Raw genomic sequence first — 17,090 nt, 5'->3', positions numbered from 1 at the left:
TCCTGTTGAAAACCATCCCTGAACTGTGACTTCCTGACACAAGCCCTTCAGCTGTTAGTTACCGTCTCCTGCGGTGTACTGTGGGGAATATTTGCACACCCACAAGTATATCAACTGGACTGCAATTTTTTTTTAGCAGAAAATTACACGCAAAATAGGGCTTCACAATAAAGACACAGCCCTAATAGTCAAGTGGGAATTCTCTATTTCTACAAACAGGTGATTTTAAGTAGCATTCGGAGTTGCCAGATCAAGACGGCAGAATAGGAGGACATGGAGCTCATCTCCTCCCACAGATACATCAAAAATGCATCTACTTGTGGAACAGTTCTTACAGAGTACCCGCTGAACACTGGCAGACGATGTCATAAAACCAAAAATGCAAGAAAGTTCACCAGGTAACCAGGCAGGAGGATGAAAGGAGGGAAAAGGAACTGGGATGGGACCTGCGCCCCTAGGAGGGGGCTGCGAAAGAGGGAAGGTTCCCGCATCCTGGGGACTCCTTCACTGGTGGGTAGATCAGCCAGGACAGAAAGGGAGCCTCAGAGGCTCAGAGGAGAATGCAGCCGCCAGTGCGCAGCAGGCAGAACAGGGCCAGACCAGCACAGGTGGGCCTGGCCACCTCGCTGCACTCCCTAGCCTGAGCAGCACGCCTGCTGTGCGTGCAGAGGCTGGGAGCTGAAACGTGGGTTTTAGAGGACAGACCTGGGGGAAGACCGAGGGCGTGTGCAGGCAGGAGGCCAGATGTGCCACTGAAGCTCCACTGCTAACCCGAGTGCTCGAAGGGAGAGGTGGAGCGGCCACAGCGGCCCCGCTCTCTGGGAGCTCACAGCAGGCGTGGCTCCGCTCTGCAGGTTCTGGGAGTGCTGACGCTCAGGCAGGCTGCCCACATGTGGAGGCCGAATACAAGCCGATCCCCAGGGGCTGCATGACTGTGGAAGTGGAGCTGAAATCTGCGTGTCCCCGTGGCTCATGTGATTTGTAGGCTTGTGTGCTGCTGGCGAATTTGTAAACTCAGTGCCTGCGGGACATCCGAGTGGATTACTGGTGTGTCCGTGGCTGAGGCAGGTGAGGGGCAGGCTGTGAGAGTGCACGTGCGCAGAGGCACGGCTGGGGCGGCGGCTGACCCCACAGCCCCCATGGCAGGCGCGAGCGCACGACCACGGCAGTGCTGACACCCGACCGCGGGGTCCCACACCAGCGGATCTGCACTAGCAGCTCTGCGAGCACAGAGGCTGAGGGACACCCAGGCCAGCTGCCTGAATTCCCAGGGCTGACGTGAAGCCAAGGGCAGCAACAGAAACGGTGCACTCTGTGAGCCCATACAACAGGTGACAGGCAACACCACAGAGCACACTTTCCAGGAGACAGGGGAATACTCAGGGGCTCCTCTCCAAGTGCGAGCACCCCAGTCCTGTCCAGTTCCCACCACGGTTCAGAAACGGATCTGGGGGCCTCTACTCCAACAACAGGAGAGCAGACCCAGCGCCCGACAGGGCTATGACAACCACAGAGCACAGAGGTGGCTCCACTCAACGTCCAGTGTGGGCTCTGGTCACCGCAACACCAACCACACCTCCTACCAAGGGGATAACAGCCAGCACACAAAGAGGAGAGGTGTGGCAGGCTCCCGCGCTACAAACAGCCCTTACACCAAAAATACTAGACTCACGGAGCCTATGCAGGGGGACATTCACATAAAAATAGCCCTTCAAGACGAGAGTAGATAACTGTTTCTCCTAAACTCATAAAGTCTGAGAACTATAAGTAAAATGAAGAAGTAGAGGAAAGACTCCTAGATAAAAGACCAAGAGAATTCTCCTGAAAGAACAAACAATGAAAGCCATCTCCAGTTTACCATTTCCCAAATTCAAAAAGGAGATAATGAAAATACTGAAGGAATTCAGAAAGCTTATTGTAGAAATGAAGATTACTATCAAAAGGAAATAGAAACTATAAAGAGGAGCCAATTAAAATTAGAAAACTCATTTGCCCAGATAAAGACTCAGTTAAAGGCAATAAACAGCAAACTGAATTATGCAGAAGAACAAAAAAGTGATCTGCAAGATAAAATAACGGAAATCACCCAATCAGAACAACAGACAGAAAGACCGATGAAAATAAAGAAAGCACTATACGAGATCTACAGGATAATATAAAGTGCCCCAGTCTATGCATAATAGGGGTCCCAGAAGGAGAAGAAAGAGGTAAGAGGACTGAAAATGTATTGGAGGAAATTATGCCTGAAAAGTTCCCAAACCTGAAGAAGGAAAGAGGTATCCAGATAAAGGAAGCATGGAGGGTCTCAAACAAGATGAACCCAAACAGACCTACACCAAGACATTTAATTAAAATGACAAAAGGTAAAGATAGAGAGGATTCTAAAGGCAGCAAGAGAAAAACAAAGCGTTCATTACAAGGGAACCTCCTTGAAGCTATCAGTTGATTTCTTTACAGAAACACTGCAGGCCAGAAGGGAGTAGCACGAGATATTAAAGTCCTGAAAGAGAAAGTCCTGCAACCTAAGATTCTCTACCCAGCAAGATTATTATTTACAATCGAAGGAGAAATAAAGAATTTCTCAGACAAGCAAAAACTAAAAGAATACAGCAATACTAAGCTTCTTCCAAAAGAAATATTGAAAGGTCTTCTCTAAACAGCAAAGATGTAAGAATCTATAAAAAAGAGAAAATCACAAGTGGAAAGTAGTAATCCAGTATACAGATTAAAAAAAACCAAAAATTTTGGGGAAAGCAGTGGTGACTACAATGAAGTAAAAGGATAAACATCAAGATATAAGAGGATATCAAAATCATAAAATGTGGGGGAGAAGAGTAAGAAAATGTTTTTTTTTTTTTCAGAATGTGTTTGAGTCTATAATGACCACCAGTCTAAAGCAAAGAGATATAGTAATTGGTTAACACACCTGAAAAAGAGGGTAACCACAAATCACAACATACAACAGATTCACAAAAACCAAAAAGAAGAGAATACAACCATAGTAGAAAAGAAAATCAACAAACCACAAAAGGAAGAATGGACAGAAAAAGAAAGGAACAAAGAAGAAATACAAAATCATCTGGAAACCAAGGTTTAAAATGGCAATAAATACCTATCTATCAATAATTACCTTAAATGTCAATGGACTAAATGCTCCAATCAAAAGACAGAGTGGCAGATTGGATAACAAAACAAGAGCCCACAATATGCTGCCTTCAAGAGACTCACTTCAGGGCAAAGGACGCACACATATTGAAAGTGAAGAAATGGAAAAAAATACTTCACGAAGATGGAAATGACAAGAAAGTAGGGGTAGCAATATTCTTATCTGACAAAATAGACTTTAAAACAAAGGCCATAAAGAAAGATAAAGAAGGACACTAAGTAAATGATAAAAAGATCAATGTAAGAAGAGGATATTACACTTGCTAACATATATGCACCCCATAAAGGAGCATGTAAATCCATAAAGCAAATACAAACAGACATAAAGGCAGACACTGACAGAAATGTGATAATAGCAGGAGACTTTTAACACCCTACTCACATCAATGGACAGATCTTCCAGACAAAAAATAAGACAACAAAGATTCTAAATAATCTAACAGAATGGTTAGATTTAATTAACATTTTCAGGATATTTCATCTAAAAAACCCAGAATACACACTGTTTTCAAGTGCACAGGAAACATTCTCTAGGCTTGACCACATATTCAGTCATAAAACAAACTTCAAAAATTTTAAGAGGATAAAATTATTTCAAGCATCTTTTCTGACCACAATGGCATGAAACTAGAAATCCATTCACAGAAAGTTAAGTGGGGGAAAAAAAAAAAGTTACATGGAAACTGAACAACATGCTACTAAGAAACCAATGGATCATCAATGAAAACAAAGAGGAAATTAAAAAATACTTTCAGACAAACGACAATAAAAACACAGCCACACAAAATCTACAGGATGCAGTGTAGGAAAAGCAGTCCTAAGAGGGAAATTCACAGTGATACAGGTCTTCCTCAAAAACCAGGTCTCAAATGAACAACCTAACCTATTGCCTAAAAGCATTAGAAAAAAGAATAACAGCAAAATCTAAAGTCAGCAGAAGGAAAAAATAATAAAGATCAGAAAGGAAATAAATAAAACAGAGATTAAAAAACAATAGAAAAAAAAAATCAATAGAACCAAGAGCTGGTCCTCTGAAAGGGTAAACAACATCCACAAACCTCTGGCCAGGTTCACCAAGAGGGAAAGAGAGGACCCAAATAAACAAAATAAGAAGTGAAAGAGGAGAAATAACAACTGATACCATGGAAATACAAAAAACCGTAAGAGAATACTGTGAACAATTATATACCAACAAATTGGACAACCTAGAAGAAGCAGACAAGTTTTGAGAAACATACAGTCCATCAAGACTGAATCAAGAAGATAATTTGAACAGACTGATCACTAGTGCTGAAACAGAATCTGTAATAATAATAATAATAAAAACTCCCTGCAAACAAAAGTCCAGAATTAAATGGCTTCACTGAGGAATTCTACAAAACATGTAAAAGAAGAACTTATACCAATCCTTCTCAAACTTTTCCCAAAAAATGAAGAGGAGGGAACACCCCCAAAGCCATTCTATGCCACCATCACTCTGATACCAAAACCAAAGACACTACAAAAAAAAAAAATATCTATATCTATATCTATATCTATATATATCTATCAATCAATCCAACAATACATAAAAAAGATCATACACCATAATCAAGTGAGATTCATCCCAGGGTCACAAGGATGGTTCAACATATGCAAATCAATCAATGTGATGTTCTACATCAACAACAAAAAAAGTCAAAAACCACACAGTTATTTCAATAGATGCAGAGAAAGCCTTTGATAAAATGTAACATCCATTCATGATCAAAATTCTCACCAAAATGGGTACAGAGGGAATATGTCTCAACATAATAAAAGCTATGTATGACAAAGCCACAGCCAACATAATACTCAATGGTGAAGAGCTGAAAGGCTTCCTGCTAAATTCAGAAACAAGACAAGGATGCTCTCTGTCACCACTTCTATTCAACATAGTATTAGAAGCCCTAGGCACAGAAATCAGACAAGAGGAAAATAAAGTAGAAGAGATCCAAATTGGAAGATAAGAGGTACAGTTGTCATTATATACAGACGGCATGATACTATATATAGAAAATTCTAAAGACTCCACACAAAAATTCCTAGAACTGATAAACCAATTCAGCAAGGTAGCAGGATACAAGATTAACAAGCAGAAATCTGTTGCATTTCTTTACAATGACAGTGAAATATTAGAAAATGAAAGTTAAAAAACAATCTCTTTTAAAATCACATCAAAAAAAAAAATAATAAAATACTAGGAATAAACCTAACCAAGGAGGTGAAAGACAATATATGCTGAGAACTATAAAACAGTGATAAAGGAAACTGAAGATGACTCAAAGAAATGGAAAGATATCTCATGTTCATGGAATGGAAGCATATTATTAAAATGGCCATACTACCCAAATAAATCTACAAATTTAATGTGATCACCCTCAATTATCTCCATCACATTAACACAGAACCAGAACAAGTAATCCCAAAATTTTTGTGAAACCATAAAAGGCCCAGAATTGCTAAAGTAATCCTGAGGAAGAACAACAAAGCTGGAGACATAACCTCCCAGACTTCAGACAATCCTACAGAGTTACAGTAATCAAAGCAGTGTGGTACTGGCACCAAAACAGACATATGGATCAATGGAACAGAACAGGGAGTCCAGAAATAAACCTGCAGACCTATGGTCAATTAATCTTATACAAAGGAGGCAAGAATATACGATGGAGAAAAGACACTCTCTTCAGCAGTGGTGTTGGGAAAGCTGGACAGCCGCATATAAATCAATGAAGTCAGAACACTTCCTCACACGATACAAATAAACTGCATATGGCTTAAAGATTTAAATAGAAGACAGGATACCATAAAGCTCCTAGATGAGAACATAGAGAAAACATTTTTGGACATAAATTGTACCAGTGTTTTCTCAGGTCAGTCTCCCAAGGCGATAAAAATGAAAGCAAAAATAAACAAATGGCACCTGATGAAATTTATAAGCTTTTACAGCAAAGGAAACCAAAAACAAAATGAAAAGACAACCTATGGTCTGGGAGAAAACATGTGCAAACAATGCAACCAACAAGGGCTTAATTTTCAAAATACACAAACAGCTCATACAACTCAATAGCAAAAAAACGAACAACTCCCTCTCCTCAAATGGTCAGAAGACCTAAACAGACATTTCTCCAAAGAAGACATATCAAGGTCAACAGGCACATGAAAAGACACTAAACATCACTAATTACTAGAGAAATGCAAATCCAAACTACACTGAGGTATCGCCTCACACCAGTCAGAATGGCCATCTTTCAGAAATCCATAAATGACAAATGCTGGAGAGGCTGTGGAGAAAAGGGAACCCTCCTACACTGCTGGTGGGAATGCAGTTTGGTGCAGCCACTGTGGAAAATAGTATGGAGATTCCTCAAAAGACTAGGAATAGACTTGCCATATGACCCAGCAATCCTACTGCTAGGTATATATCTGGGGAAAACTCTAATTCAAAAAGATACATGCACCCCAATGTTCACAGCAGCACTATTTACAATAGTTAAGACATGGAAGAAACCTAAGTGTGCACTGACAGATGACTGGATAAAGAAGTTGTGGTATATTATACAATGGAATACTACTGAGCAATAAAGAATAAAATAATGCCATCTGCTGCAACACGGATGGACCTGGAGATCGTCATTCTAAATGAAGGCAGTCAGAGGAGATGGAAAGAGCATTTTTCAATCAAAAGATTGTAATTGTTTCAACTATTAGGTGTTTTGTGGGGAAAAAAATAAACAGCAATCAGTAATCAGAATTTGTTAAATTCTTGGAATACACTATTCCATTTCTTACTTATTTTACAGAATTTCCCATCCAAGTCTATTCTGGGATTCCCAATGCTATGCTGGTTCTAAGAGCTGAACACTGGAAACAACAGAAATGTCATGGTTAAATAATACATGAGGACGTAACCATAAAATGGTGTGATTTTCCAGCTATGAAACAGAAGGAATCGCTAAAGACAAGGAAGGAGGGTGAGCAAAACATCTGAAGTAAAAATACTCTCAACAACAGTCCACATTTCAGGGGACAGGCAGGAGAGAGACACGGAGAGGGAAGCATCTTGACTTTTCAGTTTCCATCTTTTTACCATTTTGAACTTTCTTACAACGTGTGTGCTACAATGTTTCCAGGTTTCTTTTTAATCCATAATATATTATGACTTTTCCTTCTGTGTTAACCATTTTAGGAGATTCTTCTTTTAAACTGCACTAGAGACGTTTTCCCCCAGACATGTACAATTGTGTCAAGGGCAAGCATGAAAAGAATTTAAGGTAATGTTTAAATATTTAATCCAAGACTAATGGTTGTGGTCAGGACAAAAGGGGAGGGGGAGAGACAGCAAAAAAGAGACTGATGCATGTGAGTTGAGGGGAAAATCACTCATGGAGGCATTGAGACTTCAAACTGGGTGGAATTCCAGGAGAAAAACGTAGTTACCAAATGAAAACATCTAAAAAAGTGGTGTATCTTTCGTAAGGTTGTGTGAGGGAAGAGACAAAGAGCACTTTTCTAATAGGATTAAAACGGCCTGAGAGGGTTTTATCAATTGCCCCTAATTTTACCAGCCTGGGACCTGCCATTCAACTTGCCCTAACGCCCACAGGCACCTCTGAAGTCAGTCAACACAGACACGCACCCTCCCACCCCCGACCCCGACCCCAGCATCAGTACAACCAGGTGCGCAAGCCACGGTCCCCAGGAGGAACAGGTTTTCCTCTCACACACACGGCTGAAATGCCACATCCTTAAGAGACCTGCAGCCCTGCTCTCCCAAACATGCTTCAGTCCCAAGTTCTCAGTACAGGCGTCCAATGACAGCCGTCTCACCAAGTAGAATTACAAGAGCTTAAAGCAGCAGCATTTGCTAGAACATGGACGGAAAATCAAACCCAGATGAGGTCACCAGGAAGTTTAAATTAGGACGATTCCCTAATAATTTGTTCTCATGCGGCCCCAGGCTGTGTGTGAAACTGAAAATAAAGAATACAAGATCAAGTCGCCCCCGGGCTCGGTTTAACTGCATCCTCTGTTATGTTCCAATTCCTAAACTGTTGTTAGCAAATTAGGTAATGCGTCTGTGTCTGTCAGCGGAGGACTTGGTCACAGTCAACGCCCTCATGAAGAAGGTCATCTAGTGATGAGGGCCTCTTACCAGACAGCAGAGGCGTGTAAAGCTCCCCTGGCTCAGCGAATGCCTCGAGGAATTTTAAAGCCATCTCTCCAATAAGGAACATCAAATACTTCAACAGACAATGGGTTTTTCCCTCTCATTTACTGAGGCAGATAAATCACCTTGAAAGGAAACGGGCCTGGTTACCTCATTATTTCTAATAGGTTTGCAGAGAGGGAAAAACCGCAGCCTTCCAAACAGACACTTCCTCCACTTCTGCACGAGAAGGAAGGGGACACAATTCAGAGATCCCGCGTCCTGGGCCTTGAGGGCTACTGGTGTCAAAGTCTGTGTTCCCTTCACGACTGATGCCCCTGGCGGGACGGGGTGGACTCACTGGGTGTCAAGCAAACCTTTCAATTTCTTTCCTTGCGCATGCTAGGAAATGCAGACAACAGAATGAACGCAGGGGTACGGCTTAAACAGCCACAACCTTTCTTTCTTTTTCTTTTTCTTTTTTTTTTTTTTCGGTATTTGATTGAATGTGGTTCTGAACAACAAATACTGACACTGCACTCACAGGACTAAAAACAACTCTCTAGATCAGTGATTCTCAAAATGCAGCACCAGTATCACCTGGGGACCTTCCGCAAATGGAAATTATTGTGCCCCATGGAGACTGACCTACGGAATCAGGAATTCGGGGTGGGGCCCGGCTCTCCCCGTCAGCAGAGCCTCTACATGGGTCTGGTGTGCAGTGAGGGGTCGGAGCCGCCGCCCCGCGTGCTAACCAGGATTGGCAGCATTCTTTGAACAAGAACCCTCCACTGTAGTGTATCTGCAGTGACAGACAGGACCACGTTGGTATTCATATGGCCTAGTTAACTCATTTTCTCTTAGAAAAACTTCTGTTTTCCAATCACGGTTAACGGACCGACTGACTCAGAAGTGGAGATACGCTTGCGGTTACCTAGTAATACCAACGTGCGAGAGTCTACACAACCTTCTCTGCTTTGGAGGCTTGTCTGAAGAACTCACAAAATGGGTCCTCAGCTAAAAAGGCTGGCACTGCCTCGGGAAAATAGCGCGTGGTCCCTGTTGATAGGGGGCACACGGCACGTAAGCCATGCTAAATGCTGGGCATCAATCACGTACACCTCAAAAGGCCTGTGACACGGGTCCTCATGTTATCTGCCTCAGACACAGAACAACCCAGCTTCCAAGAGGTTGACTGTCTCACCCTGGGCACAAGGCCGGCAAATCCAGTCTCAGACGTCAGGCTGTAAAGGCCACGCCTTTCCCCTCATTCATGAGCAGAACGACCGTCATGCTCTTCCTAGTTACAGGTGACAATTCTTTTTAACCTCCCTTCAACTGTTTTGCCAGAAACAGGCTTTACTGTCCATATTCTGATTGAAAGCTGTGAAGCTAAACCCCTCTGGCCAGAATCACAACCCAGCACCGTGGCAGTCATCCAGGGTCCGATTATGTGTGGGAAGAGGGACTGTCAGCTAGGACAGAGGACCTGGGGGGTGACAACAGACTGGGAGAGCGGCCTCCCTCGAGTGCAATCAGGACAATATTTCTAGACCCACATCACCCACCTTTCACTCTTCTAAGCACGGTTCCGCCCCAAAAGTGGCTCCGGTTAGAGGTGGTGTCCACTCTAAGATGTCACTTTTCATAAATCGTCAGCCAGCACCTTCGTCTCCAGGACCTACCAGTAAAAAGAGAGACATTACATGTATTGTGGAAGGATGAAAAGGCACTCAAGAATTATAATAGTTAATAAAGAATTAAATGGGTTCAAAAGGTGGAATGCAAGATCCTTGTAGACACACTGAATTCCACGGTTGACATTAAAACTTTTCGAGAGTTTATATTTAAACTATATAGTATAAAGGAACAGAGGTTATGTTTCAGCTAGCATGTGTCTGCGTGCACGTGTGTGTGTGTGTGTATTTTGTGCAAGAGGAGATCCAGCCAAAACATACATCCCCAGGAATAGTGGGCTTTTGTGTCTCGGTGTTCGCGGTATGCTAAAAGAAGCTTGAGTCCCTGCTTTCAACTTCATCTGCATGGATTTTATTTTTCTGGATTTAACAGCAATCCCTACTGGCCTGGGAAGGGTTTCCTGGCGAGGTGGGTCGGGGCCGTCTGTATGTTTCACCTGGACTGTTCCACCCTCACCTCACGCAGTCTACCCCCCTGCCCTGAGGTCAGAGTAAACCTATTAAAATGTAAGTCAGATCTTATTCCCTCTCTGCTCAGATCCTCCCAGTGACTTCTAGCTAGTTCAGTGGGAACAGAGGAGCCCCCAGCCCCGCCCGGTCTGGCCCTCCACACCCCACCTTGTTCTCGCCACCATCCTGACTTGCCTACTTCCTGGAAAACTTCACATCGCTCAGCCCCCACTTCCCTAACCTTCAGGACCCTCTAACCAGCCTGCTTCTATTTCTACAGCTCTCCTCACTACCAGATACACCACATCTTCATTTGTCCGTTTCTGCCCCCACAATGAAGTATCTAGAACCCCGGACTTGCTGGGGAGCATGGTGAACAGGGCCATGCCCTTCCCAGGCTCTCTGTCAGTATCTGTGCCACGAGTGAACAGCCAGCGAGACACAGACCAGCAAGGAGGGAACCTCAGTAGACAAACCACACAAATCCCACCCATGTGGTCCCCCCAGAACGGTGGCCCACAGACTCCAGCGTGTATCTCCCTGGAGCTGGTTCTCATGAGGAGCAGATTAAACACCTCCCGCCTATTCATCCCCGGCAGGAGGGACACAGCCCTTCCCCGAAGGGCTGGCCCATGTCCAACAGCAAACACACCTGCCATCTTAACTTCCTGTCCCAGGTTCTAGTTTCCATAACTGCCTCCCCTCCTCCTTCCTGGTCCTCAGATCTCTAGTAATACAACCTGCACGGCTGAGATGGAGGGGGCAAGGTGCCTTCATGAGACCTTCAACCTCTACTTCACATTCTGCAAAGTCTTTTCATCTTTCCTCCTCTGTGACTAGGTATGGCCTGTACTCACCGGCAGGAGCTAAGATGTTGAACTGTCACCAGGAATTTGAGAAAGAAATGTATTTCCCATGTTTTCTTTGGCATGGGTCACAGCAGAGTTTCAAGCAACTTTCTTTACATTACATGAATTACATGATTTCACAATTCTAAGAGGCTCTAAGTTTATCTAAAGAACTGGTGTCCACAGACAATGAGAGAATGGCCAAGGGCAACGAGTGTGGGACTGAGAGTAAAGGCTGAAAAGGACATTTGAAGTGTGTACAGTTATGCACAGTCATCTGATTAAAACTCAGTGCCCTGAACAATGGACTTACTGCTAATTATTTTATTTCTGGTTTGAAAACAGATTGAGGAGCCAATCTGAAGTTCTGGCGACACATTCTCCTGCCCAGAACTACCAACTGGTTTAAGCAATTTCGATACAAAATTGATTTAAGGAGAGTGACTGTAAGGATGTTTCGACCTCACTGAAGTATCCTGGGGGTGTCCTCTCACCTCTGTGAGTCTCACTGGCCTAATCTACAAGAGGAACCCTTGACTGGACTGGCTGTCGCTCCCTTGCGTACGTCCTTCCACTTTATTGTGTGTCCACCAAGCCCGGGGCCTCAGTGCAAGAACCACCCTGTCTACGGCAGTTTACACAAGTTTCAGAAGGTCTCCTGTGACCATGGGACAGGTACCCCTTTGCAGATCACTCCATCAGAAGGAAAAGCAAATTCTCAGCCAACAAGCCAGGACAGCTGCACACCCACGATGTCAGCTGTAAACTGCGTGGCAAAATGGGTCACACAACGACATTAAGCCATGGGCTTAACAACATTGTTAAACCCACGTTTTACCCATGGCGTATTGAACTTTTTGGATTTTGACTCCAGCATTTCAAACAGAAGGGTCCTCCTCCTGTACATTTCCTTCTGAAATCACTGATGGTCCCTGATGGTCACTGAATGTTCACCAGAGCCGCCTGCTGAAAACTTCACTGAGCTTTGCAACACCCGTCAGCTTCCGAGCTGCTCGGTGAGTCTTGCCAAAGCAAGCAGTGATTTAATACATCATTAACAAATGAAGTATTTTCCAAAACAGGGATTTCACTTCAGTGCTCTCTCAGAGTGGGGGTTTCCCTTTGCTAATACAAAATCATCCCACACAATGCAGCGTATGCCCCATGAGACACAGAAGGCCAGTCAGCTCCCTCAGCAACGCACTTTCAGATGCCAGCTTCCCTCTGCCCATAGTGGATGCTTCTCTCACCCACCAGCAGAGCCTTCTCTGCGAGGAAACCTGCCTGCACACCTCACTCTGACACTTAACTTTGTTGTTAACATGACAGAGGCTGTAATCACTTATCTAACTGATGACGAAAAAGAAAAACCTTTCGGTCAGAAGTTACCTTAAGGCTATGGTGATGAGGTAAAATTATGATTATCTGAACACACGATGTCTCTGGGGATAATTTCTCCTATAAAACACACCCCTGCTCCTTTATGCACCTCAAAAGCTGTGGTTCTGTCTCGACGAAGGAAGAGTTTGCTCCTTCCTCACCTTGGGTGCATGTGGCAATACCCAGAGAAAGTTTCTGTTGTCAAAACGGGGCAATGGAAATGCTACTGGCATCTCGGGAGTAGCAGCTGAGGACGCTGCTTACCATCCTCTACTGGACTGGGCAGCCCCAGCACAGCAGGTTTATCCGGCCCTAAGCGTCACCAGTGCCCACGTTCTGAATGCCTCAGTAAAGGAGAGAAAGACAAAATTCGCCTTTCAGTAAAGCTTTTGGTGGCTTATTCCATCAGTATTTCTTTTTTTTTTTTTTTTGGTATCTTGGATCTTCTCAATTATTTTATAATTTCGTATTTTTAGTAGTCAAGTTCGCATCTAACTAGCTCCAGCCCAAATCCCCAGGCCTGGTAGTGGGATGCCTGCTTTGCTGATGCTGATCAACACGCTGACACCGACGGTGAGTCCACTGCCGTGACTAAAGCTCTACTTCTAGGAAAATTAACACCTCCTGCTCCAGCACCGGTCGAAACGTCTCTTCCTTGTCTGAGTGAACTCATATCTACTGCACGGACTCATGGATGAGTGGCGATCCAACCACACATAAAGGAGCCAATGAAAGTGCACTCCTTTTATTTTTAAATCATTCTACTTTCTGCTAACGACAGGAAGTCACTTGGCTTGGACCTGAGCCTGAAACTCTAACGTCACTTGCTACGGTCCTCTAAAAATGCAAACGTAAGACAAGGTTATTTTTACTTGTTGAAGGAAGGAAGGAACACTTCCTCAGACTGCACTCTTAGGACATTTCTTTCTCTTCTGTTATTTGAGTGGGGTCATAATTCCTGAGGGAACAAGTCACGATACTGCTTTTTTGTTGAATGTCCGCTGCACTTCCTGAGAATTAGTAAACCGTACTGAAGGTTTCTTCCTGCTACGAAAGCAGCTCCTGTTCACTGACTGCATGAAATCAAGCTTAGGAAAAAATGAAAAAGACAAAATGGAATTTATTTCTACAAACTTCTAGCAATCAATTTGTTTTCCTGTTTCAAACCACTTTAACTTCTACCTACAAAAATCTGTTTTAATTAGTTTAATATGTAGGATAAAGAGAGAAATTTTAGTCAAATGTATAGACATATAGGGTGACCCTAAATAAAGAAGTGTTTTGTTTTTTGCTTATTTACTTTTTATTGAATAGGGTTGACTTACAATGTTGTGTTAAGTTTCTGGTATACAGCAAAGTGATTCTGTTATATATATAAATATATATATTCACTTTCGTATTATTTTCCACTATGATCTATTACAAGGCATTGAACAGCTCCCTGTGCTACACAGTAGGTCTTTGTTGTTTATCTGTTTTATATATAGTAGTTTGCATCTCCTAATCCCAAACTCCTAATTCATCCTTCCCTTTTGGTAACCATAAGTTTGCTTTCTTTGTCTGTGAGTCTGTTTCTGTTTTGTAAATAAATTCATTTGTATCTTTTTTTTTTTTTGAAGATTCCACATATAAGTGATATCATATGATATTTGTCCTTCTCTTTTTGACTTACTTTACTCAGTATGATAATCTCTAGGTCCACCCATGTTGCTGCAAATGGCACCCCAGTGTTCACAGCAGCATTATTTACAATAGCCAAAACACGGAAACAGCCTAAATGTCCATCAACAGGTGACTGGATAAAGAAGAGGTGGTATATTTATACAATGGAATACTACTCAGCCATAAAAACCAACAACATAATGCCATTTGCAGCAACATGGATGCTCCTGGAGAATGTCATTCTAAGTGAAGTAAGCCAGAAAGAGAAAGAAAAATACCATATAAGATCGCTCATTATATGGAATCTAAACAAACAAAACCAAACAAACAAACAAACAAACAAAAACAAAGCGTAAATACAGGACAGAAATAGACTCACAGACAGAGAATACAGACTTGTGGTTGCTGGTTGCCAGGGGGGCGGAGGGTGGGAAGGGATAGACTGGGATTTCAAAATTGTAGAATAGATAAACAAGATTATACTGTATAGCACAGGGAAATATACACAAAATGTTATGGCAGCTCACAGAGAAAAAAAATGTGACAATGAGTGTGTATATGTCTATGTATGACTGAAAGATTGTGCTGAACACTGGAATTTGACACACATGTAAAATGATTATAAATCAATAAAAAATGTTAAAAATTAAAAAAAAGAAGTTGTGATATAGATGAATAGATAGACAGACACGATGGAATACTATTCAGCCATGAAAAAGAATGAAATAAAGACATATACTTTGGATCTTCAGTGTGATACCAGCTGACATAATTACACATGAAATGATTCGATGCCTGAAAATTTCTTCAACATAATGTTATGGGCACAGGATGGAGGTGTGGATGGGAAGGACCAACAAAGGGTCAGTGGTTTGGGGGCTGAGGAATAGGATCAGGGAGGCCTGTTACACAGTTCTGTCTGTTTTTGTATGTGCTCAAAATTCCCATAATGGAAATCTTTCTTAGAGTGTGCTTTAAGGACATACTTTCCACACTCATCTTTTAAATGAGGGAGCTAGACACAGCACCCTGTGTGCTTTTAAGATTATGTGGGCAGATTCTCAATAGAGTGAAATAAAAGTCCAGGCGTCCAGCTTCAACACCAGTTGTTGTCCAGTCCTGGTAAGACAGCCTCTGTCCTACCCTTTCTTAGCTTTTCTGTACAAAATACTCAGTCAACAGAGTCAGTGCTTCCTTCCTATGATCAAGTTCAGAGAACGTCATTTGCCTACTTTAAAATCTTCCTTCTTTCCCACCCCTCACAGTAACAAGTTCCAACCTGCCTACTGAGATATTTCTATGTTTATTCTCCTGGTTGATAGGCAGTACTCATCAACAGTACAGATTTTAATTTTTCTTCTACTCCATCAGTCAGCAAACTATTGCTTACAGGACAAATCCTGGCTCACTAGCAGGTGTTTGTAAATAAAGTTTTATTGGCACACAGCCATACCCAATTGTTCATGTGCTGCCTATGGCTGCTTTTCTGCTAAAAGGGGCAGGCTGAGTAGTTCTGACAGAGAATGCAAACCCTAAAATGTCACTGTCCGGCCATTAACAACAAACAACAACAACAAATTTGCCTCTTGTTTATCTTATAATAAACAAAATGTGGAATATTTTTTAATGTGACGCATATTTATGGTATTCAATTTTTGTTACACATTGAATATGCATAGTACTCAAAGAAGTTCTACCATCCCTTGATAAAATAACACAATTGCTAAGAAAACAAGAAATTTGGGCCTCATGCAGAGGAAGGGAAATATCTTGATTTATTTTTTCCTTTTCTATACTTGAAGTCTTTTGTTTCCATTTATTCCACTTTAATATATTTTTTATGCCACTGAGCAACAGCTCATGATTTGGGCTTCATGTGATCAAAATATTTCCCTCTAAAAGAATCACTGTAAATGAAAGAAATAAGTGCCTAAACTCTGGAATTTTAGTGAGTTTAGCCTCTGTTTGAGAAAAAGGTGGCTCTACTGTTTGTAAATACGAGGGGCTGGGCTGGTTTTTCAAGCATTACGGGGAGTAGGGGCTTGGTGTGGAAGAAGTTCAAGAGAACTGATCATACTTTCTTAGCGGGAAAGAGATTATTCCCCAGTTAGGAAACAGTTTCTCTTCCTGCACATGGATTTCCATTTGACTGCACTACCTTTGAGAACTGCTGTTGATTCTTGGAGACACAGAGAGAGAGAGAGAGAGAGAGAGAGAGAGAGAGAGAGAGAGAGAGAGAGAGAGAGAGAGAGAGAGAGAGAGAGAGAGAGGGAGAGAGGGAGAGAGGGAGAGAGGGAGAGGAGAGGGGGAGAGGGAGAGAGGGAGAGAGTGTGTGTGTGTGCTTGTGTGTGTGTGTCTATGTATGTGTGTGCTTGACCTTTTTGCTTTCTAATAATTACCCTCTTGAAGAAAGTAGACTGAGGAGGTTAAATCCTCCCCTCACAGTGACAGAGCGACCTGGAGGGCCTTAACCACGGAGTATTTCAGCACGTACAGGAGCTGTCCTGTCCATTAGTGTGGCCACTAGCCACGTGCGGCCATTTACATTCAACTTAATTAGAAGGAAATAAGATGAGAAGTTCAGTTCTTGTGTCACACGAGCCACATGTCAAGTGCTCAACAGCCAGGGAGGCTAGTGGCTGCTCTACTGGACAGCACAGGCTTACAGGGCACCACCACCGTCGCAGAAAGTTCTACTGGACGGCGTGGTCCTGGACTGCT

At 42.7% G+C, this 17,090-nt stretch overlaps 1 long non-coding RNA gene across 7 annotated transcripts in view; it reads right to left on the bottom strand.

The window, feature by feature from the left end:
• Positions 1-17,090, bottom strand: part of LOC106730316 — a 482,615-nt gene that overhangs the window by 170,230 nt on the left and 295,295 nt on the right. For all 7 annotated transcript variants that reach the window (XR_001366770.2, XR_004318051.1, XR_004318053.1 and 4 more), the window contains one exon: positions 9,901-10,013. This is a non-coding gene — a long non-coding RNA (uncharacterized LOC106730316). The remainder of the gene's footprint in view (positions 1-9,900; positions 10,014-17,090) is intronic.

This window comes from Camelus ferus, chromosome X (assembly GCF_009834535.1).
Source record: "Camelus ferus isolate YT-003-E chromosome X, BCGSAC_Cfer_1.0, whole genome shotgun sequence".
NCBI classification, from domain to species: Eukaryota; Metazoa; Chordata; class Mammalia; order Artiodactyla; family Camelidae; genus Camelus; species Camelus ferus.
Note: the sequence above shows the minus strand (reverse complement) of the source record. Positions and strands in the feature narration are given on the sequence as shown.